Source organism: Lissotriton vulgaris, chromosome 12 (assembly GCF_964263255.1).
Source record: "Lissotriton vulgaris chromosome 12, aLisVul1.2, whole genome shotgun sequence".
Classification (NCBI taxonomy): Eukaryota; Metazoa; Chordata; class Amphibia; order Caudata; family Salamandridae; genus Lissotriton; species Lissotriton vulgaris.
Window position 1 is genome coordinate 74,146,219 of NC_141700.1, and position 26,235 is coordinate 74,172,453.

The 26,235-nt window shown below is 49.6% G+C and overlaps 1 protein-coding gene across 2 annotated transcripts in view; it reads left to right on the top strand.

Moving 5' to 3' along the window:
- Positions 1-26,235, top strand: part of DOT1L (DOT1 like histone lysine methyltransferase) — a 293,403-nt gene that overhangs the window by 184,098 nt on the left and 83,070 nt on the right. The gene's annotated exons all lie outside the window — the stretch shown is intronic.

Here is a 26,235-nt window from a genome sequence, read left to right on the forward strand (position 1 = left end):
ACTTTCTTCGAAAGGACTTCATGATTTCTTCTTCAAGATTCTCCCTTGTGGCTAAGGAGTAGTCACCCTGCATCCGCAGGCACCATCCTAAAGAACACTGCGGTCTGCTGCAAGTCCTTCATCACGAATCCGACGACCCAGCTCGACGAGACCCGGCTTCCCTGGCACCTCTGACCTCTACTCACCTCTACAGCCAAGCTGAGAACCGTGAGTGCGACGAGACCTCAAGGGACCGACGATCGCCAAGACTGCACGACATCTTTACTACAAGCCCACCGTGTCCTCCACTGGTGAGTGCTTTGGGGTCCGAGAAGCCCCGACCCTGCGCAGCTCCAGCACCCAAGATCAGCCTCCCTGCATCTCCACGATCGGCGTGGGGCCCTTCTGCTGTTTGCTGTGCACCGCGTTGTTTGGCTACTAGCCGGCTGGCTTGTGGCCTTCTGAACGACGCCCAACGACTTCACGACTGCTGGTCTGGTTGCTCCAGGCTGGCCCTTGCTTCCTTCTTCAAGAGAGGCACCCCGGACCCTCCTGGTCCACTCCAGACGCCATTTTAGGTCCACCGCGTGGGCTTGAATTTGCCAAGGCTTTGTTGCCCAATCCTGGGTCCAGCGACGCCGACAGCTTCCATCTTCGTGGGACAGCTCGATCCTCCATCCTGGTCGCCGACAACGCCTCCTGGTCCGTGAGATCTTCGAGTCAAGCGTCACCCACTCACCTTGTCGAGGTGGCTACCATCCGGTGCCCTCCTGGTGCCCACTGACTACTGGCTAGTAGTCTCGAACTTGGTCCCCTCTGCTTTCAGGTGTCATCTATCTTCGAGATCCAGGCTTGGATCCAACTGAACTTTCTTCACTGGTCACCGGCCAGCATCTTTTCTTCCGGCTCCTGGTCCGTCTACGAGGATTCCCGACGTCTTTTCAGACCTATGCAGCTGCAGCCCCTGGGCTAGGTAACTTCGGCATTTCGGTGCCCCAGCATAGCCTCACTATCCAAGGGTCAGAATCTACTTTCGTTTTCTCCCTACCAGGTCGGGTTCGCCCGAGAACACTAACTTTCTATTTCCTGGCTACCATAGACTTTTGTCCCGCATCTCGCGTGAGAGTGCACACACTGCACCCGAGTCCCCTAGGCCTCCTAGACGTAATCTAACGATTCCCTAGTCAAGTCCTAGCGATTCCAAAAGCTATTAGTACTGTACTTACCTGCTAGGAATTTCGCATTCCACTTTCAGAGTATATGGTTTTCCGTGCCCCTCGGGCATTTGTATATACTGTGCTAACTTAAGTATTTTTGTAAGAGTTTTGGTTTGTGCTTAGTACCCTGTCCTCATAAAGAGTACAGGGCTGTTGTGATCTTTAAATAAATAACTGTTTATTTTCATAACACTTGTGTGGTGTCCTTTCACTTGGTATTCAAGGGGTATATGTGTGGTAAACAGCTGGCTTAACACGCCCTCTCGAGTCTTTAGCCTTAGACTGCTCGTATCCACGCTACTAGGATAGCTGGTCTATAAGGTTGACTTACAACCAATCATCAATAAGGGTTGCTGGACTGATACATAGTGTTCACTAGAATAGTGAGCACTGCATATCAGGCCACCTTCTCACATTGGTGGCAGCGGTGGGATTTGAGCTTGCTGTTGTTTTACCACACGTATCCTAAGAATATCTTGCTGAAAGATCACATAAGTACTATTAGGTACATATAACTAAAGCTTAGAATACTCTGAGTTCTACTGAACCAGCTGTTGTAGCTCCTCAAGGCTTAGCACACCTTGGCTACAACTCTAGCAAGGGACCAGTAGGTAACACATAGTGTAGGTAGGTGCATCACTTACACCACACTAGAAGCAGTATGTCGGTCACAGGAGGAAACATTGGGTCTCCCCTTGTGTCAGTTGACCCTCCACAGGTCATCCCTTCAAAATATACTGCTCTTAGCTTCCATGAGATGAGACAAGTGTGTACTCTCAGGAAACTAAAACAGGGGTCTAACCCCACCACTTCCTTTCTGATTGGTCTCCTAGAGGCTTATGATGCCAGTAGGGCTGGTAACCCAGACCCTTCTAATCCAGATGGAAGTTTGCCCTCCTTACAGGGTCCCTTTGATATCCATCCCCTCCTTGAGGCAGATGTTGCTGAGGATGAGGATGAGTTATCAGGGGATGAGGCAGATAAGGGACAGCTAGAAGTCAGTAGACTAAGCAGGTCCAACTTAAGCAGACATGAGCTTGGTACTGGGGGACTCCTGGGCCCACTCTCAGGTCAGCTTAACATTGGGAATGGACGAGTTAGGTCTCTATCAAGAGGCTCTAGCAGATCCTTTCGAACCAATGGCTCTCTCAACTCTTCTCACAGAGGAATGTCTTCCCCTAAGAGGAGAGTGTATGAAGCTGAAGAAAGGGCAGTCAAACTGAGGATTGAAAGGGAAGAACTTGCCCTGGCCAAAGAGAGACTTGCCCTTGCTAGAGAGCAAGAATTATGTGGGCTAGTTCCCACTGGTGGCAGCAATAAACCTAGCAATAGGGAAAGGAGTTTTGATAAAAAGCACCTGAATAAGATAGTGCCCCCCTTTAGGGAAGGGGATGACATCCACAAATGGATTACTGCTTTGGAGAGAGCCTGCACTGTGCAGGGTGTTCCCCAAAGTCAGTGGGCAGCTATCTTGTGGCTCTCCTTTGATGGTAAAGGTAGAGATAAGCTCCTCACCACAAGGGTGGAGGATGCTAACAATTACCAAGTCTTGAAGAATGTACTGGTTGATGGGTTTGGTTTAACCACTGAACAATACAGGATGCTGTTCAGAGACACCCAGAAAACTCAGTCTCAAGATTGGACTGACTTTGTTGATTGTGCCACTAAGGCTTTTGAAGGCTGGCTACTGGGTAGTAAGGTTACTGATTTTAAAGGATTGTATAATCTAATTATGAGGGAGCAAATCTTAAGTAATTGTCAGAACCAGCTATTACATCAGCACCTGGTAGACTCTGAGTTGACCTCTCCACAGGAATTGGGTAAGAGGGCAGATAAATGGGTCAGAACCAGGGTTAGGCCTAAAAACCAGGGTGGTGACCAGAAAAAGGAATCAACCAAGCCTCAAGAGAAGGGTGGGGATAAATCCACAGAGAAGACTTCCCAAGGGCCCCAAAATTCCAACAAGGGTGGTGGGTCCCAGAACACTCCTTCAGAACAGAAGAAACCTTATTGCCATACCTGTAAACAGGTGGGTCATTACAAAAGTGATGCCAGTTGCCCTAAAAATGGTAATAAGGGAAATACACCCCCAGGTAATACTCCTAAACCTCCTGTTACCACTAGTGGTAATCCCCCAGGTGGTGGGAGTGCCCCCAAGAATGTGGTGGGCATTACTCTGGGCCACCAGGAGGACTATGGCTTAGCCAGGTTCCCTGACCACACTCTTGTCTGTGAGACTGGCATGGGGTTTGCCAACTTCACTACTGGACCCCACATTTTGGGCAAGTATAGACAAGAAGTTTTAGTGAATGGTCAGGAAGTTGAGGCATTCAGAGACACAGGGGCCAGCCTCACCATGGTGAGTGACCATCTGGTCCCCTCTGCTCAACTGACCCCTGGTTTTACTTATCAGGTGACAGACATTCATGGAGTGAAGAGAAGGCATCCCATGGCAGTAGTCAAGCTCAGTTGGGGTAATGTCACAGGGCCCATGAGAGTGGCAGTGACAGATAACCTACCTGTAGATTGCTTACTGGGGAATGACCTGGAACTCTCAGCATGGGCTGAGGTGGAACAAGAAACACATTCCAGAATGATAGGCCTATCCAGACAGGTTAGTGGGGCAGTAATAGCTACAGCCCCAGTCCCAGCACCATTCCTCCCTGAAAAGGTTGGAAGGGCAGTGGTAGCCACTGCCCAGGCTCAGACAGACTTTCCAGAGCAGGATAGGAGGGCTGTGACAGTCACAGCCCAAACACAAACTGAGTGCCCTCCTGAAAAGGTTGGCAAGGTTGAAATGGTCTCAGCCTCTACTCAAACAGACAGTGAGGTTGTGAAGCCTGAAACAATGGATCACTCCACTCAAACAGAGAGCATTGAGGAGGAAGAAGAGTCTTCCCCCTCCCAGACACTAGGTGAGAGCCAGCCTCCTCAGGGAACTGACTCTACCCCTGTTGAAGGAACTGCCCCAGAGGTAGTCAGGCCTAGCCTGGCAGAGCCCCTGATGGCAGTGGACCCTTCCCAGGTGGGACCCAGTCTGGAGCAGGTAACCTGCACCTCTCTACCCTGCCTCAGTCAGCCCAGGGCTGAAGAGACCAGGGAGGCCAGTGGTGGACCCCAAAGGGCCCCCTGTCCAAAAGAACCCCCTAATCAGCAGATTAGGATCACTGAAGCTGGTAAACCTAGCCAAGTGAAAATAGAACAGACTCCTGAGGGATCCCCCTTAAAAGTAGTTAGGGAACTCCCACAGCTGGACACTGTTGGGCACAGCCAAACATGGGGCCTAAAAACCCCAGACCTGACCTGTCCCTCCAGTAAGCCAAACAGAGGGACTCAGCCTCCAGCTTTAGGTAGCCAGAGGCTGACCCTGAGAGCTCAGTGCATCTCAGCTAAAGAAAGAAAGGCACACATGATGAATGGTGATTGGAGGAAGTTGAGCCCAAAGGTAGAGGAGCCTCACTTCAGCACTCCATCCCAGCATCAGCCTTCTTCTTTCCCAAGACACACCAGAGACAGAGATTCCCTATGGTGGAGACCCTCAGATACCCTTAGGGTGAGGGGTTGCCCAGTGGACCATGACACAGGGGGAAACCAAGCCAGAGCTGGTACTTCCTTATATGGCCACTTAGGTAATAGAGGCTTACCTGGACAAGGATAGCCTTATCTCCTTTCGTTTGGGGGGGGGTTGTGTAGGAAGGTACATCCTGACTATGGTTGCCCCCAACTTTTTGCCCTGTGTTTTAGCTGGTTTTGGACATAGTCGACCTGGGACCCTGCCAATCAGGACCCCAGGCCTACTGCTCTCTCTTTAAAATGGATTCCATGTACCCTAGGTACATTTCCAATTGGTACTGGGCCACCTTATCAGACCCTGTAACTCAGGGCATAGGTGTACCCAGGGCTGCCAGGGGCTGCAGCATGTATTATGCCACCCCTGGCTGGCCTCCTAAATTTGACACAACTGGCTGCATGACAGCTGGGGCAAAGTCGTGTAATCACCCTTTGCTGTAGGTGTAGTATACCTATACCTAACCCTAAAATGGACACACAGATTCCTATCAGTCACTCCTATGGCAGGCCTTGACAATCCTGAAGGCAGAGTGCTTGGAATCGTGTGAGATGGTGCTCTGGCATGAGCTGAGCCTGTCCGCAGCTTGCGGAATCAAGTCCTAATAGCTGTTCCATGATATCGCATACCATATACTCTTAAGTGCATTATAATCCTCGCGGTTAAATGCTATCTTTGGTATTGCTTTATCAAAACATGTCGAGTAAGGTGTCATACGAATTGGAATACTAACCCCTCGCCAATTCTGGCGACGGGGTTAGCATTCCACCCTTCTAGAGGGACACGACATGTATGTAACTGTGAACCCCGGTTAAAGTTAACTGAAGCCTCAGCTCCACAAAATGGATGCTGCCACCACAGACACGAGGCTGACCCCCTGCAGCTGGGAGTCCTTCCAGCGAGGGGAGCCTGGACAAAGGGTTTCCTGTCAGGGGCGGTGCTAGCACCGTCCCAGACATGGTTTTGTGTATCCTGGGTAGGCAGGGCTTTACAGGAAGGTGACTGCTGAGTGGCACCCCGGTGCTCACTACGCATAGGCCGGTCTGAACCAGTTCCAGGGGCACACCAGCCCCTGGCCTGGGGAAGTCCAGCATGGCTGAGGGGTGTAACCACCCCCCACCTAGTCCCACCCATAGGCAGGACCTAGTCACCGGGTCAGCCCCCTTTTTTAGTATAAAGATAGGAGCGGGCCCCCTGTTCAAATTAGATCATCTTTGGAATCAAGATACCACTTTCTTCGAAAGGACTTCACGATTTCTTCTTCAAGATTCTCCCTTGTGGCTAAGGAGTAGTCACCCTGCATCCGCAGGCACCATCCTAAAGAACACTGCGGTCTGCTGCAAGTCCTTCATCACGAATCCGACGACCCAGCTCGACGAGACCCGGCTTCCCTGGCACCTCTGACCTCTACTCACCTCTACAGCCAAGCTGAGAACCGTGAGTGCGACGAGACCTCAAGGGACCGACGATCGCCAAGACTGCACGACATCTTTACTACAAGCCCACCGTGTCCTCCACTGGTGAGTGCTTTGGGGTCCGAGAAGCCCCGACCCTGCGCAGCTCCAGCACCCAAGATCAGCCTCCCTGCATCTCCACGATCGGCGTGGGGCCCTTCTGCTGTTTGCTGTGCACCGCGTTGTTTGGCTACTAGCCGGCTGGCTTGTGGCCTTCTGAACGACGCCCAACGACTTCACGACTGCTGGTCTGGTTGCTCCAGGCTGGCCCTTGCTTCCTTCTTCAAGAGAGGCACCCCGGACCCTCCTGGTCCACTCCAGACGCCATTTTAGGTCCACCGCGTGGGCTTGAATTTGCCAAGGCTTTGTTGCCCAATCCTGGGTCCAGCGACGCCGACAGCTTCCATCTTCGTGGGACAGCTCGATCCTCCATCCTGGTCGCCGACAACGCCTCCTGGTCCGTGAGATCTTCGAGTCAAGCGTCACCCACTCACCTTGTCGAGGTGGCTACCATCCGGTGCCCTCCTGGTGCCCACTGACTACTGGCTAGTAGTCTCGAACTTGGTCCCCTCTGCTTTCAGGTGTCATCTATCTTCGAGATCCAGGCTTGGATCCAACTGAACTTTCTTCACTGGTCACCGGCCAGCATCTTTTCTTCCGGCTCCTGGTCCGTCTACGAGGATTCCCGACGTCTTTTCAGACCTATGCAGCTGCAGCCCCTGGGCTAGGTAACTTCGGCATTTCGGTGCCCCAGCATAGCCTCACTATCCAAGGGTCAGAATCTACTTTCGTTTTCTCCCTACCAGGTCGGGTTCGCCCGAGAACACTAACTTTCTATTTCCTGGCTACCATAGACTTTTGTCCCGCATCTCGCGTGAGAGTGCACACACTGCACCCGAGTCCCCTAGGCCTCCTAGACGTAATCTAACGATTCCCTAGTCAAGTCCTAGCGATTCCAAAAGCTATTAGTACTGTACTTACCTGCTAGGAATTTCGCATTCCACTTTCAGAGTATATGGTTTTCCGTGCCCCTCGGGCATTTGTATATACTGTGCTAACTTAAGTATTTTTGTAAGAGTTTTGGTTTGTGCTTAGTACCCTGTCCTCATAAAGAGTACAGGGCTGTTGTGATCTTTAAATAAATAACTGTTTATTTTCATAACACTTGTGTGGTGTCCTTTCACTTGGTATTCAAGGGGTATATGTGTGGTAAACAGCTGGCTTAACACGCCCTCTCGAGTCTTTAGCCTTAGACTGCTCGTATCCACGCTACTAGGATAGCTGGTCTATAAGGTTGACTTACAACCAATCATCAATAAGGGTTGCTGGACTGATACATAGTGTTCACTAGAATAGTGAGCACTGCATATCAGGCCACCTTCTCACACCCACTGCCCTGGCATACATCAGTCACCCCTCTAGTGGGGTGCCCTATGCCAGTGGTGTGGGCCCAGGTACATGAGCCTGTGCCCCTACAGTACCCAGGGCCATACCTGGGCACTGTAAGTGCAGTGATGCCATTAAGAGTATATGGTGCTGAGAGGTTGTCATTTCAAACTCCACAGTACCATAATGGCTACACTATAGACTGACAAATTTGGTACCAAACTTCTCAGCACATTAAACCCGCACTGATGCCAGTGTGAGATTTAATGTAAAATGTACCAGAGGGCATCTTAGAAATGCCCCATGAAAACCTAACTTACAATCCACGTCTGGCTGAGTGGCTGCAGAGGCTGCCACACAACAGACATGTTGCTGGACCCCTGGGTAGGAGGGCCCCTGCTCTCCTGGGCCTGCAGCAATGCACATCCTGGGCGAGGTGCTAGGTCTCCTCCCACAGGATGGGCAGGGGAAAGCTTCAAAGGCATGCCGCCTCTGTGAGCTTCTCCAGATCATTTGCTGTACCCAGTAACCAGCCCCCACCAGTCCTGCCTCAACTCTGGCGGGAAAAACTACATCAGGAAGGGTGGTGTGCCATCCTGTGCCAACCCCACCCCTCAGGTGGGGGAGACGAGGTGAAGCACGACCCCGGACTCCGGCCATCTTGAAGAAGTGGAGCCCTGCCCAATCACAGCTAGGCTCCTGCCCCCCTCCCACAGGAGAGGAGCAGGGTACTCACCCCAGGCAGGGACTCATTGGTCCCTGTAACACCCCTAAATTCGGTATTTAGGGGCTCCCTGAACCTTCCTTCCTCAGATCCCGATACGAAAAGAAGAAAGAAGATCAAGAAGACCCGCCGTGCAGCTGCTAACAACAGGACGACAACAACTGTCTTGGCCCCAGCCCTACCGGCCTGTCGATCCTGGAACCTGCTCCTGTTTAATTCCGGTGACTCCTGCGGACAGCAACCTTGGGACATCCGGAGGACCTGCCTGCCTTGACCCTCTTGAATACTGGGACTCCCATCTGCTGAGGCTTTGCTGCAATAACCCACCTGGTGCCAACCAGGAAGCTCCGAACCAGCCCACTCTGCACCTGCCGAGCCCGGGCCGGACCCAACTGAACCAAGACCACGAGGACGTCCGACCCCACCCAAAGCCCCCTTACCCCCACCCCTGCGGACGACTGGAACCCGAAGTCCAGTGCCCAAAGACCCTCCTCGACGAACCAGCCGACGCCTGCAGACTCAGAACCAGGGGCCACCCCAACCGCGACCAGCCGAGAGTAAGCTTTTCCGACACCCAAAGACACCCCAGCGCCCTACAGCCCCCTGTGCCACGCTTTGGGGTACCTACCTGTGCTCCAAGATCCCATTTTACCTCTCGAAGTGCTGGTCGCCCCTGGAGAGTCTCCGTCCCGAGCCTGCAGTCTTTTTTCCTTTTTGACCTTTCCCATTGGATAACATTGAGCGCCCGACGGCTCAAAAGCACCCTGCACCCAGCCGCCCGAGTGCTGCTGGCTGCGACCCCTGTGTTTTATCCTACTCTCCCCCCCCCCCCCCCCCCCCCCCCTGCCCTGAGCAAGTGACCAGGAGCCCAGCTCCCACAGCGGCGTGGCCTGCTAGCCAGCAGCCACCAACCGAAGGCCCCCTTACCTGACCCTGGGGGACCCCTGAGTCTATGCCCAGAACCTTAACTTCACCAACCAAGTACTCGCCTGGAAACTAGTAAACAGGCGGTGCTGGAGGCTCCCTGTGCCGGGGAGGCCCCTCCATGGTGCAGGACAGGGGCGGACAGGGGGAGGGAGGGGAGGGAGGAAGGAAAGAAGCCGAATTTACCTACGGAATCAATCTCCAGGAGGCGCTGCAGGTCACTGATGCTGTTGATTTCGCTGTGAGCCAGCCTCTCGATCAGCTCCTGTAGGATCCCGGCTTCCTTTATACAAACACGGATAGATAATAAAAGAAAGGCTCAGTCACAGCCCAGACATGCCTTTCCTGCCCACACGAGACTAATCCCTTCGCTGAGGCACTGGCTGCAGATCTCCCAGCGTGGACAATATTATCAGTTTAGGGGCGCAAGCAAACCTCGCCGACCTAATCTGTGAGGGCATCTAGGTGTGTAAATCAAAGTCTGCTGGGCCTCTCATGAGGGGCATTATTGGGCAGATCATGAAACTGAACGCGCTGCACACACACGGTTAACTGTAGCTCCCAGCCATGTCCACGCGCTAATCTCCAGGCTGGCTTCAATTTCCCTTCATGTGACCGCAGGAGAAGTTTGGCCTTCCAAGGCACTTCATAGCCCATTAAAAATGCACACATATATTTAGGCTTTCCTGTTTTCAGTTTCTTTTTTTGGTAAATTCTGGTGGTGGTTTTCCATACCTAAAAAAACAGTGCTTTTCAGTGTTTACTCATTTTTGCGCCATAAAAAAACAACTGAAACAGTGTTTTTCCGGTGTTTATGGAACGCTTTGCTTTTATGATTGCTTTTTCAATTTTTCCTCAAATTGTATACTGCTCTACATTTCAGAAGCTTAATAAAGTCATGAAATACTTTCCATTGTCCTTTGATTCTGCAGCTCGGATATAACAAGCATTTGCAATGCAATAGGTCTCGCATTTATGTGAGTTTAAGCTATTGGCATTGTAAATGACAAAGCCTTTTATGTTTCAAAAACGAAAATAAAAGGAATTCTTTTTCAGTGTGAATAGCTCAAACTTGTGTAAATGCAAGACCTACTGCATTGTAAATGTTTGTTTAAAATTAAAGCGGTCACTCAACAAGTGTTTGTCAAATATACGCAGATAACTTTTTAAAATGCTATTATGAAATTGCAATGTGGCCGAAGGGGGATATGCAAGTCAAAAAAATGGGGTTAAGAAAGACTTCCTCTCGAATATAAAAGGGCTCAGGCCTCTTTAGTTAAAGGCACACTGGGAGCCTAAGCCTGCCCTGCCTTCCCCCCACAGGCAGTCTGGGCCTGGGGGAGATTACAGAGCCCGTCTAGAACTAACGTGCCCATAAAATTCCTCAGATGTGGTTTCAGGAATGAAATCATCGGCTGCTTCTAAAGCCTCAGAAATGCGCGATTAATGCATCCCATGTTTTGCAGCGTGAATCTATCTGGATTCACTATGCTGTGCATTACTCCGCGGTCTAGTGGTTGGGTCCGAATCGTAGTGTTGTCTTTGTTTTTGTGTTTTTTTTTTTTTTGTAGCCCAGGTGGGCGTCGATGTCCCACCTTTTGGTGTCCTTCCGTGACGTCGGCACGCTTCCTGCGGAAGCTCCCACCCTTGGGCGCCATCTTCAGATTCTTTTTTCCGCCGTTGGGTCTGGATCGTTCTCGAGAGGCTGCAGAGTTTTGGACGGGAGTAGACGCAGAAGAGTTGAATTTTGCAGGAAAAGGCTGAGAAGATGACGAGGAAGAACACATAGAAGCCGGTACGATGAAAAAGGAGAACTTCGACGTCCCCTGAGCACGAGAAATGGACAGCACCCCTTTCCAATTCTGCCGTAACTGCCACCACAAGTACACGCAGAAGGACCAGCACCCGGTTTGCAACCTCTGCTTACCGGTCGACCACGAGAGCAAGGACTGCAACGCTTGCTCTGCCTTTACAACAAAGACGCGAAAAGCCAAGGTCGTTGAAGCATGTCCCCGAAAAGGAACGTTCAACTTCGAAAGAAAAGGCTCCAAAGGCCGCCTCATTGTCGACAAAAGAAACGAGCCCCGTTTCGACATCGGCGCCGAAATACACGGCAAAGAGACCAGCAGAACAGTCCGACGCCGAACAGGCGGCCGAACTCGAAAAGAAGAAACGATGGCTCGAGGCCGAATTGGATAGCATCCTACAAAGAAAGAAGGAGTTCGACGAACGATTCAAACAGTTCACGATTCCGTCGAAAGCACCGCCGGTTATCGTCTAAGTAGAAGAAGAGGAGGAGGATTTTGAGGCCGCAGAAAAGCCCAGAAACTCTAGAACAGTGTTTCCCAAACTGTGGTCCGCGGACCACCAGGGGTTCGTGACACATTCACAGGGGGTCCGTAGGCAACGGTTTTAAAAGCACAGAAACGTTTCTTGTATAATCAGCAGCTTTCCAGCAACAATAAGTGTCAAGAGAATGCCAGTGATTAATGTACCTGCTGGAGAGCAAGGAGAGTTTTGTTCAATGGCAGTTTTGATTTAACTAATGTAGCACAGAGGGTTAATGTACCTATTGATAAGACCATGTAACATGCATCTTAAAAAGCAGTATTTTATGTGCCTAGGTTCATGGTTACTGCTTCTGTCAGTTCCTTTTGTTACTGTGCACTTCATAAGTGACAATCGTAATCTAGCAGAGGGACCTATAAACTGTCATCAAAGATCTGCTTGCAAACTGCATGGTACCAGTTAGTAACTTATATTTTGTCCCAGTTATTCATTATCCTGATGCTGCTAAAAAGATATATATTTGGGTGTAAATACATTTTTAATGTTAAAGTCAATGCTAGCCACTGTGTTATGTTTTGAATCCTGAGTTTGGGCTTTTCCAGACCAAGCACTCTTTAAACATTTTATATACACACCTATTTACATGTCTGATTCAATGTCTCTATATGTGTGTGATGTAAAGTGCTCTCACATCCTACAATGGTATGAGAGATGCTATAAAACAAATGAAATACATGTGACAGAGGGGCTATTACTTCAATATAAATTACTAAGGGCCAGATGTACGATCTGTTTTTATATGCGCGAACGGGTTCGCAAACCCGTTTGCGCATGGAAAAACCTATTGGGCCATGAACATAGCCTATTTTGCCAATCTCGCTATTTGTTTGCGACTCTCTAAATAGGTTTTGCAACTTGTTATTTGGAAGGGGCATTCCCTTCCAAATAGCGAGTCTCAAAACCATGTACAAATGTTTTGCTGTCGCAAAAGTCACAATTACCACCTATTCAAGTAGATGGTAATGCATTCGCAAATGGGAAGGGATCCCCAGGGGACCCCTTCCCCTTTGCAAATGCATGCAAAATGTTTTTTTAAGGGCAGGCAGTGGTCCCAGGGACCTCTGCCTGCCCTTAGTAAATGAAACAAAAACGTTTCATTTTTTTTTTTTTTTTTTAAATGTATGGTAAACAGGCTGCATTTTTTTTTTAAAACTGCTTTATTTAAAAGTAGTCCGAGACATGGTGGCCTGCAGAGCCCAGCAGGCCGCCATCGCTGGGAGGGCTGGCATTCCCAATGGGCTCGCAAATTACAAGAGGCTCATTAATATTAATGAACCTCGCAATTTGCGACCCCATTGGGAATCCCAAACAGTGTTAAACACACTGTTGTACATTTCATTTAGCAACTCTCAATTTGCCAATCGCAATGTGTCGCCAATTGCGAGGCGCTAAATGAAATGGTTGTACATCTGGCCCCAAAATCCTTAGTATTTACAGTATTTGTTTTGTGTGCACACGTGTGTATTTTTTTCTAATTACTGTTTTAATGTTTGAAATTTAACTCGTACTAATTGCTTGGGGGGTCCCAGGCTTCTAGTGGTGACTCAATGAGGGTCCTCAGGAGTCAAAAGTTTGGGAACCACTGCTCTAGAACATCAAGAGGATGAAGACTTCTACTATGATGAGGAGGGTGACGACGACCAGAGGACGATCCTCGGGTCGGCATCCTCGGGGACACAGGACCTGTAATGGCAGGACCTCGACACCGAAAGTCCAGAAGAGGGCGTAGACACATACCCTTCGAGGTCTTCGCCGCCAGACGACATTGGGGCATACAATATGGTGATCAAGAACGCGGCAACGGTGTTTGGAGTCAAACTTGACGGAGAGAAACAAAAGTCTAACTTCCTGTTGGAGACCCTACTCCCCACGCAGACCAGGAGCCAGTATCTCCCAATGCATGAAAGTGTCATGGCTCAGGGGAAGGAGGCGTTCAAGGAACCAGTGACATGCAGGTCCGTTACGCCGAGGACGGAGAAGAAATACAAACACTCCACGAAAGATCCCCCGTACATCAGAGGGACAGTCCTGGCGGACTCCATTATCACGGCGACTGCAAAGAAGAGGGCAAATGTGCAGACGACATCAGGGCCACCACCAGACAAGGAAAGCAGGAGGATGGACCTGACTGGGAGAATGTTAGAGAGGAATGCAGCAATGCATTGGCGCATGGCAAACTCAAACGCCCTACTGAATAGGCACCAGTACCAAATCCTGGACCAAATTGGGCAGCTGACGAAGCACCTCCCACAAGAGTACCAACATAGAGCCGCACACCTCGTGGAGGAGAAGAAGAATGTGGTGAACGCTTGCCTCGAAACAGCCTTGGATGGAGCAGACACATCCAGCAGGCTGATGATGTTGGGAATAACTGAAAGAAGACTAGTCTGGCTCAAGATCTCAGGTTTCAAACAAGAGATTTAGCACAGCATTCTTAGCACCCCATTCAATGGGGAGACACTGTTTGGTGCGCCGGTGGATGACAAAGTCACCCAGTTCAAAAAGGAAAACGACACTGGAAGGTCCATGGGGGCCTTGCAATTCAGAGGAATGAAGAGGGGTACCCCTTCACAAAGACCTAACGGAAGGGGGAAACCAGTCAGGAATGTTGCACCAGACCTTCCAGCAGTCCAACCAGGGAGATAACCAGGCACAGCAGGGACACCAAAAACAAACCTGGCACAACCAGCAAATGGGCCACTCCTTTCGCGGAAGAGGAAACGGACGTGGCCAGAACAAAAGAGGAGGCCATCAAGCTACCTCAAGTGACGCAGTCATACAGTATGTGCCCACCCGCACAACGCCTCCCAGGGTGGACACAAGAGGACCAACACAGGGTTACACGGATCAAATACCATGGAACATGTAACACCAGTAGGGAGCAGGCTAAGTCATTTCTTCAGAGAGTGGAAGAAGATGACATCAGACAAGTGGATACTGAACATCATACAGTTCAGATACTGTATAGAACTGGAAAGGACACCGCCAAACAAAAGACCAAAAAAGAGAGCGCAGTGAGGAAAAGAACTGGAATTGCTTCAAAGGGAGGCGGAGGAACTGCTCCAAAAGGAGGCCATCGAACCAGTACCATACCAAGAAAGGAACAAGGGAGTGTACTGCACCTACCTCCTGGTACCAAAAGTGGAAGAAACACTAAACCCATCCTGGACCTCAGGTTCCTGAACAAATACATAAAGACACAAAAGTTCAAAATTACATCTCTACAGGAGGTCATTCCCCAGATAGAGGACGGAGATTTCATGGCCACCATAGACCACAAAGACGCCTACCTGCACATCCCGATGAACAGGCGGCACAAACATCTGCTCAGATTTACCATCAACAAATCTACCAGTTCACAGCCCTAGCGTTCGGACTAAAATCCGCACCAAGGGTCTTCACCAAGTGCCTCGCAGCTGTGGCAGCACACCTGAGAAGGCAAGGGATACGTGTATACCCTTACCTGGACGACTGGCTAATAAAGGCAAATTCACACAGGACATGCAAGGAACATGCCCAGTGCGTTGCAAAGACTTTGATGGACCTGGGTTTCTCCATTCACTGGGGGAAATCCTCTATGGAACCAGAGCAAGTGAAAGTCTTCCTAGGGGATCAAATCAACACCATGCAGAGCAAGGTGTTCCCCAGCGACAAGAGGACACAGGCGCTACTGAAGGAGACGCGCCTCCACCAGAAGGGGCGAGCCCTGACAGTGAGGCAGCGGGCAAGGTCATGGGCATGATGGCCTTATGCATAAATCTAGTACCAAATGTACGCCTCCACATGAGACCATCCCAAGAATGGCTGCAAGAACAATGATCACAAGCTACAGGGAGTTGGGAAGATCTAGTGGTTGTAATGCACACAGTGCAGGAGATGTCGTGGTGGAACATGGAGAACGTAACTAAGGGAAAACCTCTAACACCACCAACCCCAACGGTGACCATCCCCACAGACGCTTCCCAGAAAGGATGGGGAGCGCACATGAGCAAGCTCAGGGTGAGGTGTCTGTGGACTCCAGCGGATGCGGTCAAAAACACATCAACTACCTAGAGCTGAAGACCGTGTTCCTCGCCCTGAAAGCCTTCAAGACAAAATTGTACAGCAAGAGAGTGTTGATCCAGACGGACAACACGACGATGATGTTCTACTTCAACAAGCAGGGAGGAACGCAATCTCCGCCGCTATCGAATCTAGCGCAGGAGATATGGAGATGGGCCATCCCACTAAAGATAGACCTGCTAGCCATACATCTACCAGGAAAGGACAATGTAGAAGCAGACTGGCTCAGCAGACAGACATCGGCGTCCCACGAGTGGGAGCTCAATGCACAGGAAACGCTAAGGCTATTCAGAAGGTGGGGAACACCGGCTGTAGACCTATTTGCAACACACCAAAATGCAAAATGCCAATGCTTTGCCTCCAGGCAACCAGGGGAAGGCTCCCTGGGGAATGCCTTATGAATAAGCTGGTCGAAGACATTTGCTTACGCTTTTCCCCCGATACCCCTGATACACAGAGTATTTAACAAGTGCAGGACCAGCAACATGACTCTGATCCTGGTGGCACCACAATGGGCCAGGCAGACATGGTACTCACAGATAATGGAAATGGCACAAGGTGCACCCCACAAGTTCGGGAGAAGAAAAGACCTACTGTCCATGCAAAACGGAGAGGTACTACACCCAGAACCAGAGAGCCTCAGCCTAGCAGCATGGCTCCTGAAGACCGAGTTCGCGCATCTGAGGTTACCGGGGAGCACCCTGCGGGTACTGAGAGGCAAGGAGGCCTAGCACACGAAGGTGCTATTTGGCGAAATAGACAAGGTTCACACAATGGTGCAGCAAGAAGAAGCTACACAGAAAGATGACAAGGGAGTCAACAGTGCTAAAGTACCTCACGCACCTGCTGAAGGCAAAGCTAAGCTCATCCTCGCTCACAGTACACTTGGCAGCAATTGTGACCTACACAAGAGGAGAGACTGGCAAGAGTTTCTTTACGTCAAAGATAGTAAAGAGATTCATGGAAGTGGCAAAAAGGATCGCGCCTCCTAAGAGGATGCCACCACCAGCATGGAACCTTAATCTAGTCCTGACAGAGCTCATGAAGGCGCCTTTTGAACAGATTCATAAGGCTTTCCTGCAAATGCTAACAATAAAAAAAGTCTTCTTGGTGGCGATCACCTCCTTGCGAAGTGTGAGCGAACTACAGGCGCTAACGCTACAAGAACCCTACATCCAAATTCACAATGATAGGGTGGTGATGAGAATGGACCCACACTTTATGCCAAAGGTGGTGTTGAGGTTTCACATCAACCAAACAGTTCTTTCTTTCAAAAAACCAACCACATGCGCAGAGAGGGCACTCCACACTCTAGAGGCTAGAAGGGCAGTAATGCACTACATACAAAAGAACAAAGGAACACAGGAAGACAAAACAGTTCTTTGTGTCCTTCGCAAGCAGTTTCCTGGTAGACCAGTAACAAAGGGGACCATTGCACGATGGATCGCACAAACGATTCAATTCTCCCACAAACAAGCAGATCAAGAGCTTGCGGAGGAGGCGCATGCCCACTCAACTAGGAAAAAAAGGGAGCTACGATAGCCTTCCTGGCTAACATACCCATTCAAGACATTTGCCTGGCGGCAACATGGGCTTCACTGCACACGTTCACTAAGCACTACTGTGTGGATATACACATGAACAAGGAAGTACAAGTAGGACAAAAAGTGCTTCAACATATATTCAACAGCCAACGCTCATCTTCCACCCAGCCTCCACAAAAGTAACAAACCGCTACAAAGTCTGTGCACAGCATAGTGAATCCAGAAAGATTCACGCTGCAAAACGAATAGTTTTGCAGCGTGTATCTTTCTGGATTCACTATGCTGTGCATGATTCCGCGGTCTTGTGGTTGGGTCCGTAATCGTAGTATTTATGTTTTTTTTTTTTTTTTTTTTTTTTTTTGTAGTCCAGGTGGGCGTCGACGTCCCACCATTTGCTGTATTTCCGGTGACGTCGTCACGCTTCCTGCGGAAGCACCCACTCTTGGGCACCATCTTCAGATTCTTTTTTCTGCGGTTGGGAATGGATCGTTCCCGAGAGAAAAAAGAAGAAAACATGCAGTTTTTGGACGAAAAACATTGGAGAAGACTTCAGGAGACTACATCATCGAGAAGATCGACGAAGGAGGGAAGGAAGTTCAAGAACTTCAATTTTCCATTGAGGAATGCGAGCGCAGGGTGCCCCCTGAACGCATGAGATGTACAAGACTCCTTTCAAGTTCTGCGCAAATTGCCACCACAAGTATGCGCAGAAGGACCAGCACCCAGTTTGCAACCTCTGCCTACCGGTAGACCACGAAGCAGCGACTGCAACGCCTGCTCCGCCTTTATGCTGAAAACTCTTAGAGTTCGAGCGAGACAGAGAGTAGCCAACGCCACGATGCAGGGCAAGGGCCAGCCTCCATCCCTTCGAGACCTGGGCCTATATTCAGGCGAAGAAGACAACGCCACCGAAGACGACGGCTACACGGTCGTAGACACCGATATTATGAAGACTCCAAAGAAGGTAGGAGACAATATGGCCCCTAAAGCCCTGAGAGACCCTGAGTCTCGAAAGATCGAGGGAAAATCCTCGAATGCGCCGGCGCGGAAAGCTTCGGCGCCCGCACCTAAACCCAGGCCAAGCGGATCCTCTGAGAAGGAGTCCCCGGCGCTGAGAGCTTAAGAACAGCTAAAGCCGTCGAAAAACGTCTCCGAAAAGGAACGTCCGACGCTGAGGGAGAAGGACCCTAAAAGGCCCCAGCGCCGACGCCGAAGAGAAGCTCGGCGCCGAAACCTTCGACGCCGAAAATAGGTTCGGCGCCGAATTTACCGCCGAAGAGACCGGCCGAACCATTGGACGCAGATCTGACTGTCGAAATGGAGAAGAAGAGGCGTCTCGAAGCCGAGATGGAAAACATCCTACAACGAAAAAAGAATTTCGACGCCAGGATGAAAGACTACACAATCCCGACGAAGCCCAAGCCACAGGTGCACGAGGAGGAAGAGGATGAAGTCGAGGAACAGTCGGAGAATGTCGAAACATTCGACAAACCTGACTAAGACGAGGCCGCCTTCGACTACTATGAGGACGACTACGACCGCAGGACGCTCCTGGGTTCGGCGACCTCGGAAAGTCAGGAGATCAACTGGCAAGAAGTCGACACAGAGTCCTGAAGAAAGCGTCAACACGTATCCTTCGAGGCCTTCGCCACCAGATGACATTGGGGTGTACAACACAGTCATCAGGAATGCAGCGGCTGTCTTCAAGGTGAAACTCGACGAAGAGCAGCAGAAGGCTGACTTCCTCCTCGAGACATTGCTCCCCACATAGACCAGGAGCCAGTACGTGCCAATGCTGGAAAGTGTCATGGCACAAGGGAAAGAAGGCTTCAAGGAACCGGCTACATGCAAGGCAGTCACCCCAAGGACTGAAAAGAAGTATAAACATTCTTCCGAGGACCCAGCCTATATCCAGGACACGGTCTCAGCTGACTCAATCATTGTTGCCACGGCAAGGAAGAGGGCTAATGTGCCTACTACCTCAGGGCCACCTCCAGACAAGGAGAGCAAGAGGATGGACTTGGTAGGGAGAAGGATTGAAAGGAATGCCGCGATGCACTGGCGAATGGCCAATTCCAACGCACTACTAAATAGGCATCAGTACCAAATCATGGAGGAACTGGGCAAGTTGATAACCTAGTTGAAGAGGGGAAGAATGTGGCAAACTCTTGCATCAAGACAGCTCTGGGCGGAGCTGACACCTCCAGTAGGCTCATGATGATGGGCATCACAGAAAGAAGACAAGCCTGGCTCAGGGTGTCAGGCTTCAAGCCAGAAGTACAACACAGCATCCTGAACACCCCGTTCAACGGACAGACCTTGTTCGGGGCCCCAGTAGACAAAAAGCTCAGCCAACTAAAGAAAGACAATGAGACAGCAAGGTCCATGGGGGCATTGCAGGTCAGAGGGTCGAAAAGGGGCACCCCATCATGAAGGCCTAACGGCAGGGGTGGTAAGCAGCCAGGAACATCGCACCAGGCGTTCCAACAATCCCACCAGGCGGAGAACCAAACACAGCAAGGGCAACAAAAGCAGTCCTGGCAATACCAGCAGAGGGGCCAGTCCTTTCGCAGGAGAGGCAATAGACGTGGCCAGAATAGGAGGGGCTGTCTGCAACCCCCCGCCAATTGCCTTGGTCAGGCAACGTGTGCCCACCCAAATAAGAACTCCCAGGGTGAGGCACAAGGACAACACGCAGGGGTCAAGCGCACTAAGCACCTGCGTGCATGTGAGACCAGTGGGAGGAAGACTAAAACATTGCTTCCAGGAGTGGAAGGCAATAACTTTGGACAAATGGGTTCTAAACATCATGCAGTTCGGATACTGCATTGAACTGGAAAAGACACCAACAAGCAGAAAGCCAAAGAAAAGGCAACTAGCAAGGAAAGAGCTGCAGCTACTCCAAGAGGAAGCGAGAGAGCTCCTGCGAAAACAAGCCATAGAACCCCAGTACCTTACAGAGAAAGGAACAGGGGGGTGTATTCAACGTACTTCCTGGTGCCAAAGGTAGACGAAACAATGAGACCCATCCTGGACCTAAGGTTCTTAAACAAATTCATAAGAACGCAAAAATTCAAAATGACATCCCTACAAGAGGTGCTCCCTCAATTGCAAAAAGGAGACTTCATGGTCACCATAGACCTAATGGATGCCTACCTGCACATACCAATGAACAGAAGTCACAAACATCTGCTCAGATTCGCCGTAGGGGAACACCACTATCAGTTCACAACCCTAGCGTTTGGTCTAAAGTCGGCGCCAAGGGTCTTCACAAAGTGCCTAGCAACAGTCTCAGCACACCTAAGAAGGGATGGAATACACGGATACCCTTACCTGGACGACTGGCTAATAAAAGCAAGGTCATACCAGATATGCAAGGAGCATGCACAGGAAGTGACAAGAACACTGATGGACCTGGGATTCTCCATATCCTGAGGGAAATCCTCAATGGAACCAGAACAAATAAAAATCTTCCTGGGAGCTCAGATCGACACCGTACAGAGCAAGGTGTTCCCAAGCGAGAAGAGGTCAGTTACACTGGTGAAGGAGACGAAGCTCTACCAGAGGGGGCAAGCTCGGACAGTGAGAACAGCGAGCAAGATCATGGGCATGATGGCATCATGCATTCACCTAGTGCCAAATGTGCGGCTGCACATGAGACCCTTACAGGAGTGGTTGCAAGAGCAATGGTCACAAGCAACAGGGCGTTGGGAGGATCTAGTGGTTGTAACGCACGAGTGCAGAAAAAAATGGCATGGTGGAACATGGAGAACCTGACAAGGGGAAAGCCAATAACGCCGCCAACGGTGACCATCACCACAGATGCATCCCAGAAGGGATGGGGAGCTCACATGGAGAAACTCAGTGAGGGGTCTGTGGACACCAGCAGATGCGGTAAAACACATCAATTTCCTAGAGTTGAAGACAGTTTTCCTTGCTGTAAAAGCCTTCCATGAATTGAAAAGGAGAAAATAGCAAACCAATTGATGGTATTTACGCCCTTGTTACAACCTCATTTTACATAATCATTACATGAACATTAATAATTCACTTAGACAATAACGTATGCAAAATATATGATTATTTTATTTTTCTAATTCTTTTGTTTCATTTTTTTAAAAACTTTTTTCCATTTTTTGACAATGATTCATAGAATAACTATAATAATTCATACCAGTAACAATAAATAACATGTAATACCTCTTGTGAACAAACATGCAACAATATACAATAAATACAGACAAGGTGCTTTACGATATGTTCGGTCGGTGGAAAGTTATATGAAGGCAAAATGCGGTAGAGTGGGACACAACGCGTTTCGGCCTGAGGCCTTCATCAGGTGACCGTCATTTCGTTTTTTACACAAACAGGTGTACAACAAGTGCCTACATGGACAAGGATAAAACACATAAGGGAACATATGTCAATATTTGATATATTTATTGTATATTGTTGCATGTTTGTTCACAAGAGGTATTATATGTTATTTATTGTTACTGGTATGAATTATTATAGTTATTCTATGAATCCTTGTCAAAAAATGGAAAAAAGTTTTTTTAAAAATGAAACAAAAGAATTAGAAAAATAAAATCATATATTTTGCATACGTTATTGTCTAAGTGAATTATTAATGTTCAAGTAATGATTATGTAAAATGAGGTTGTAACAAGGGCGTAAATACCATCAATTGGTTTGCTATTTTCTCCTTTTCAATTCATGTCTGTACAATCCCTACGATTAGCAAACCACTAGGTTGTAGGGGTCCCCTCTTTCCAACTTGTGTAAAAGCCTTCCAGACAAAACTGTACAACCAGAGGGTGTTGATCCAGACGGACAACACAACAGCGATGTTCTACATCCACAAGCAGGGTGGAACACAATCGGCCACGCTTTCGAAGATGGCTCAGGAGATATGGGCTTGGGCCATCCCTCTCAACATAGACCTGCTAGCCATACATCTGCCAGGGAAGGACAACGTAGAAGCAGATTGGCTCAGCAGACAGACATCGGCAATGCACAGGAGATGAGAAGGCTAATCGACAGGTGGGGGACACCGTCGGTGGACCTATTTGCAACACGCCAAAATGCAAAGTGCTGAAGCTTCGCATCCAGGCTGCCCGGGCAGGGGTCCCTGGGGAATGCCCTATGGATAGACTGGTCGAGGACTTTTGCCTACGCTTTTTCCCCCGATACCGCTGATGCACAAAGTCCTCAGCAAGTGCAGAGCGAGTAACATGACACTGATACTGGTCGCACCACAGTGGGCCAGGCAGACATGGTATTCGCAGATCATGGAGATGGCACAGAGCGCACCCCACAGATTCGGAAGGAGAAAGGACCTGCTCTCCATGCAAAACGGGCAGGTGCTACACCCAGAGCCAGAGAGCCTGAGCCTGGTAGCGTGGCTCCTGAGGACATAGAATTTGCGCATCTGAAACTACCAGAGAGCACCCTGAGGGTACTTCGGGAGGCACGAAGGCCCAGCACGCGAAAGTGTTATGTATCAAAATGGAAGAGATTCACTCTATGGTGCAGGAAAGAGAAGCTGCACAATAAGATGCAAAGGGACTCAACGGTACTAAGATACCTCACGCACCTACTAGACAAGAAACTAAGCTCATCCTCCTTGAGAGTTCACTTAGCAGCAATAGTCGCTTACACAAGAGGGGAGACGTGTAAGAGTTTCTTCACCTCACAAGTGGTTAAAAGATTCCTGGAAGGAGCGAAGAGGATTGCGCCTCCAAAGAGGGTGCCACCACCTGCATGGAACCTTACCTGGTCCTAACAGAACTGATGAAACATCCTTTCGAACCAATTCACAAAGCATGCCTAGAGAGGCTAACAATGAAAACAGCTTTCCTGGTAGCAATCACCTCGCTGCGCAGGGTAAGCGAACTTCAGGCTTTAACGTTACAGGAACCCTACATCCAAATGAACAATATTAGGGTGGTAATGAGAACGGACCCACACTTCATGCCGAAGGTGGTGTCAGGGTTCCACATGAATCAAACCATACAAATACCAAGTTTCTTCCAGAAACCGACAACAAGATCTGAACGAGCTCTTCACACCCTAGACGCCAGAAGGGCTGTCATGCACTACATTGAAAGGACAAAGGAACACAGGAAAACAAAGCAATTCTTTGTTTCCTTCGCAAAGAGTTTCATGGGAAAACCAGTAACTAAAGGAACAATTGCAAGATGGATATCACAGACAATACTATTCTGCCACAAACAGGCAGGCGAAAAACTGGCAGGAGGGACACAGGCCCACTCTACCAAGAAAAAGGGAGCAACAATAGCTTTCCTGGCCAACACACCCATTCAGGACATATGCCTGGCGGCAACATGGGCTTCAGTGCACACGTTCACAAAGCACTACTGCGTGGATATACAGATGAACAAGGAAGCACAAGTCGGACAAAAGGTGCTTCAACAAATATTCAATAACCAACGCTCATCTTTCACCCAGCCGCCACAAAAATGAGAAACCGCAACAAAGTCTATGCACAGCATAGTGAATCCATAAAGATTCACGCTGCAAAACTAATAGTTTCTTACCTGTCGGTGTAGTTTTGCAGCCTGAAGATCTTTCTGGATTCACTAGCGAACCCACCCACCTCCGCCAGAAAGATGAGGCTGGAGAGGAAGGGGGTTGAAAACATGGACAATTACTTGAACAAACAAACCTTGAAGGTTAAAGCGGTGAATGACTTACTAGAACATTGCCATTGCTTCGGTAACAGAACAAACACAAGAAAAAAAAGAATCCGAAGATGGCGCCCAAGAGTAGGTGCTTCCGCAGGAAGCGTGCCGACGTCACCGGAAATACATCAAAAGGTGGGACGTCCACCTGGGCTACAAAGAAAAAAAAACAAACAAAGAAAAGACTACGATTCCGGACCCAACCACAAGACCGCGGAATAATGCACAGCATAGTGAATCCAGAAAGATCTTCAAGCTGCAAAACTACACAGACAGGTAAGAAACTTAGTTTCTTACCTGTCTGTGTAGTTTTGCAGCTTGAAGATCTTTCTGGATTCACTAGTGAACCCACCCACCTCCGCCAGAAAGATGAGGCTGGAGAATCAGGTGGTAAAAGACCAGGTCAATACTGAAACAGATACCTTAAACGACAAAGCGGATTGAATAACTTACTTGAACATTGCCAAGGATTCACAAAAACACAAACGAGGGGAAAAAAAAAAGAATCCTAAGATGACGCCCAAGGTTGGGAGCTTCCGCAGGAAGCGTGCCGACGTCACGGAAGGACACCAAAAGGTGGGACGTCGACGCCCACCTGGGCTACAAAAAAAAAAAGAGAAAAGACTCCGATTCCGGACCCAACCACTAGACCGCGGAATAATGCACAGCATAGTGAATCCAGAAAGATCTTCAAGCTGCAAAACTACACCGACAGGTGAGAAACTATTTGTTACTGACTATACCAACCTGCAACGAGTGCGCCCCTGTACCCCTTATCCCTCCCGCCCCCACGCACACACTCAAGTACCGCTGGTGTTACTATGCCAGCGAGACCCATCCAAATGCTTTTTCTTTGGACACTGTTCTGTCTGCAGTAATCAAAGTGAAAACAGCATAACGCCCTCCTCCTTCTGGGTTTCACGTGTGCATTTCCTTGTCAAACACGGATGTAAAAAAAACACTCTTCCACAATTCACTGTATCCCAGAAGCTTCATTATACCAAATAAATTCATCTGATGAAGAAAATAGACGCTACATTGAACTTTAATAGGCTTCCTGTGTAACAATATATATAGCTCCCAGTTTAACAGAAAACCTGCAAATGCACTTTGCTATTTTCAACAATCCAGTTTTGGAAAAATTACAATACGTAACTTTTTAGGGGGCGTAAAAACAGAGCACGCCAGCCAGACTGCAATTCCAGATCTGAAATCCCACGAGCAACAAACGCGGTAAACGCAATTGGAAAGTGCGCTTCTAATACAGAGTGCAGGCTTTGTGGGGGCAGCAGGCAGTTTCCATTGCAGCAAAGCTTCCAAGGCTGCTGCAGCATGACCATGCAGGAATCCGGCCTGACCCCTACCTGGGGGAAAAGCAAAGAGCAGGTGGCACACGCAGATCAGCAAAATCCAAGCCCAGGTCCTCATCGTATTGGGCTGCACTTTTTGCTGCAGGGGAAGGCAGGCTCTGGGCGGGGGAGCTGGCAGAAGGCTCCGGGGGCTGGGGAATGCAGTACCATCCCTCGGGGAGAGGCGCTGGGGTCGGGTTGCAGCGAGTGGCCCGCTCGGAGGAGTATGCTGGCCGGCTTCCCTCTTAGCAGGCTCGCCCGCTCCTGCTCCCCTGGCTGCTATCGGCTTCAGGAGCGCACCTGTCGGGGCTTCAGCATATTTTGTTTAGATCAGACCAGGCTGAAACCCAAGGACCCGAGCATGAAAGCGCCCAGAACGCCCATCACCTGTCTAGGGGGCTGGGCGCCCCTCCAAAAGCATGTGTTAAAAACTCGAGGCAGTGGGCTGCAGCGAGAAGTTTTCCCCACAAAAAATGCAGGTCGAATCCCCTTTCATTGAATTGCTGGCGACAACAAGCGAGCTCTGCCATGACACCACCATGTTTCTCCGAGGTCATGCAGAAATGCCTCCGAAAAACGCACCGTCATTTTCGGATTCGGGGCGTGCTTTTCTTTATCTCCTCTTCCCATTGGCTGGAATGTAAAATTCCAGCCAATGGGAAGGGGAGAGAAAGAAACTAAAAAACACACCCCCGAATCCCAAAAAGACTGGGCTTAAATGGACAGACGCCCCTCTCCTCCAATGGCTGGCCTCCGTTTAGGAAGCCAGGCAATGGAGAAGAGGGGCGGGTTCAAGCCCCACTCTGAAAAACATAAGATCTCCCCAGCGAGATTGCGCAAGCGCTGTCTACGCAGGCTGAGACCTAAAAAGTAACAGGGCCATGTCTGGTTAGTTGTGGGCAATCATGGAAGTGAAGAGGTAGACTAGGTTGGTTTAAACCGTATCCTTTTTAGGTGCCTTCCAACTTAGTATGA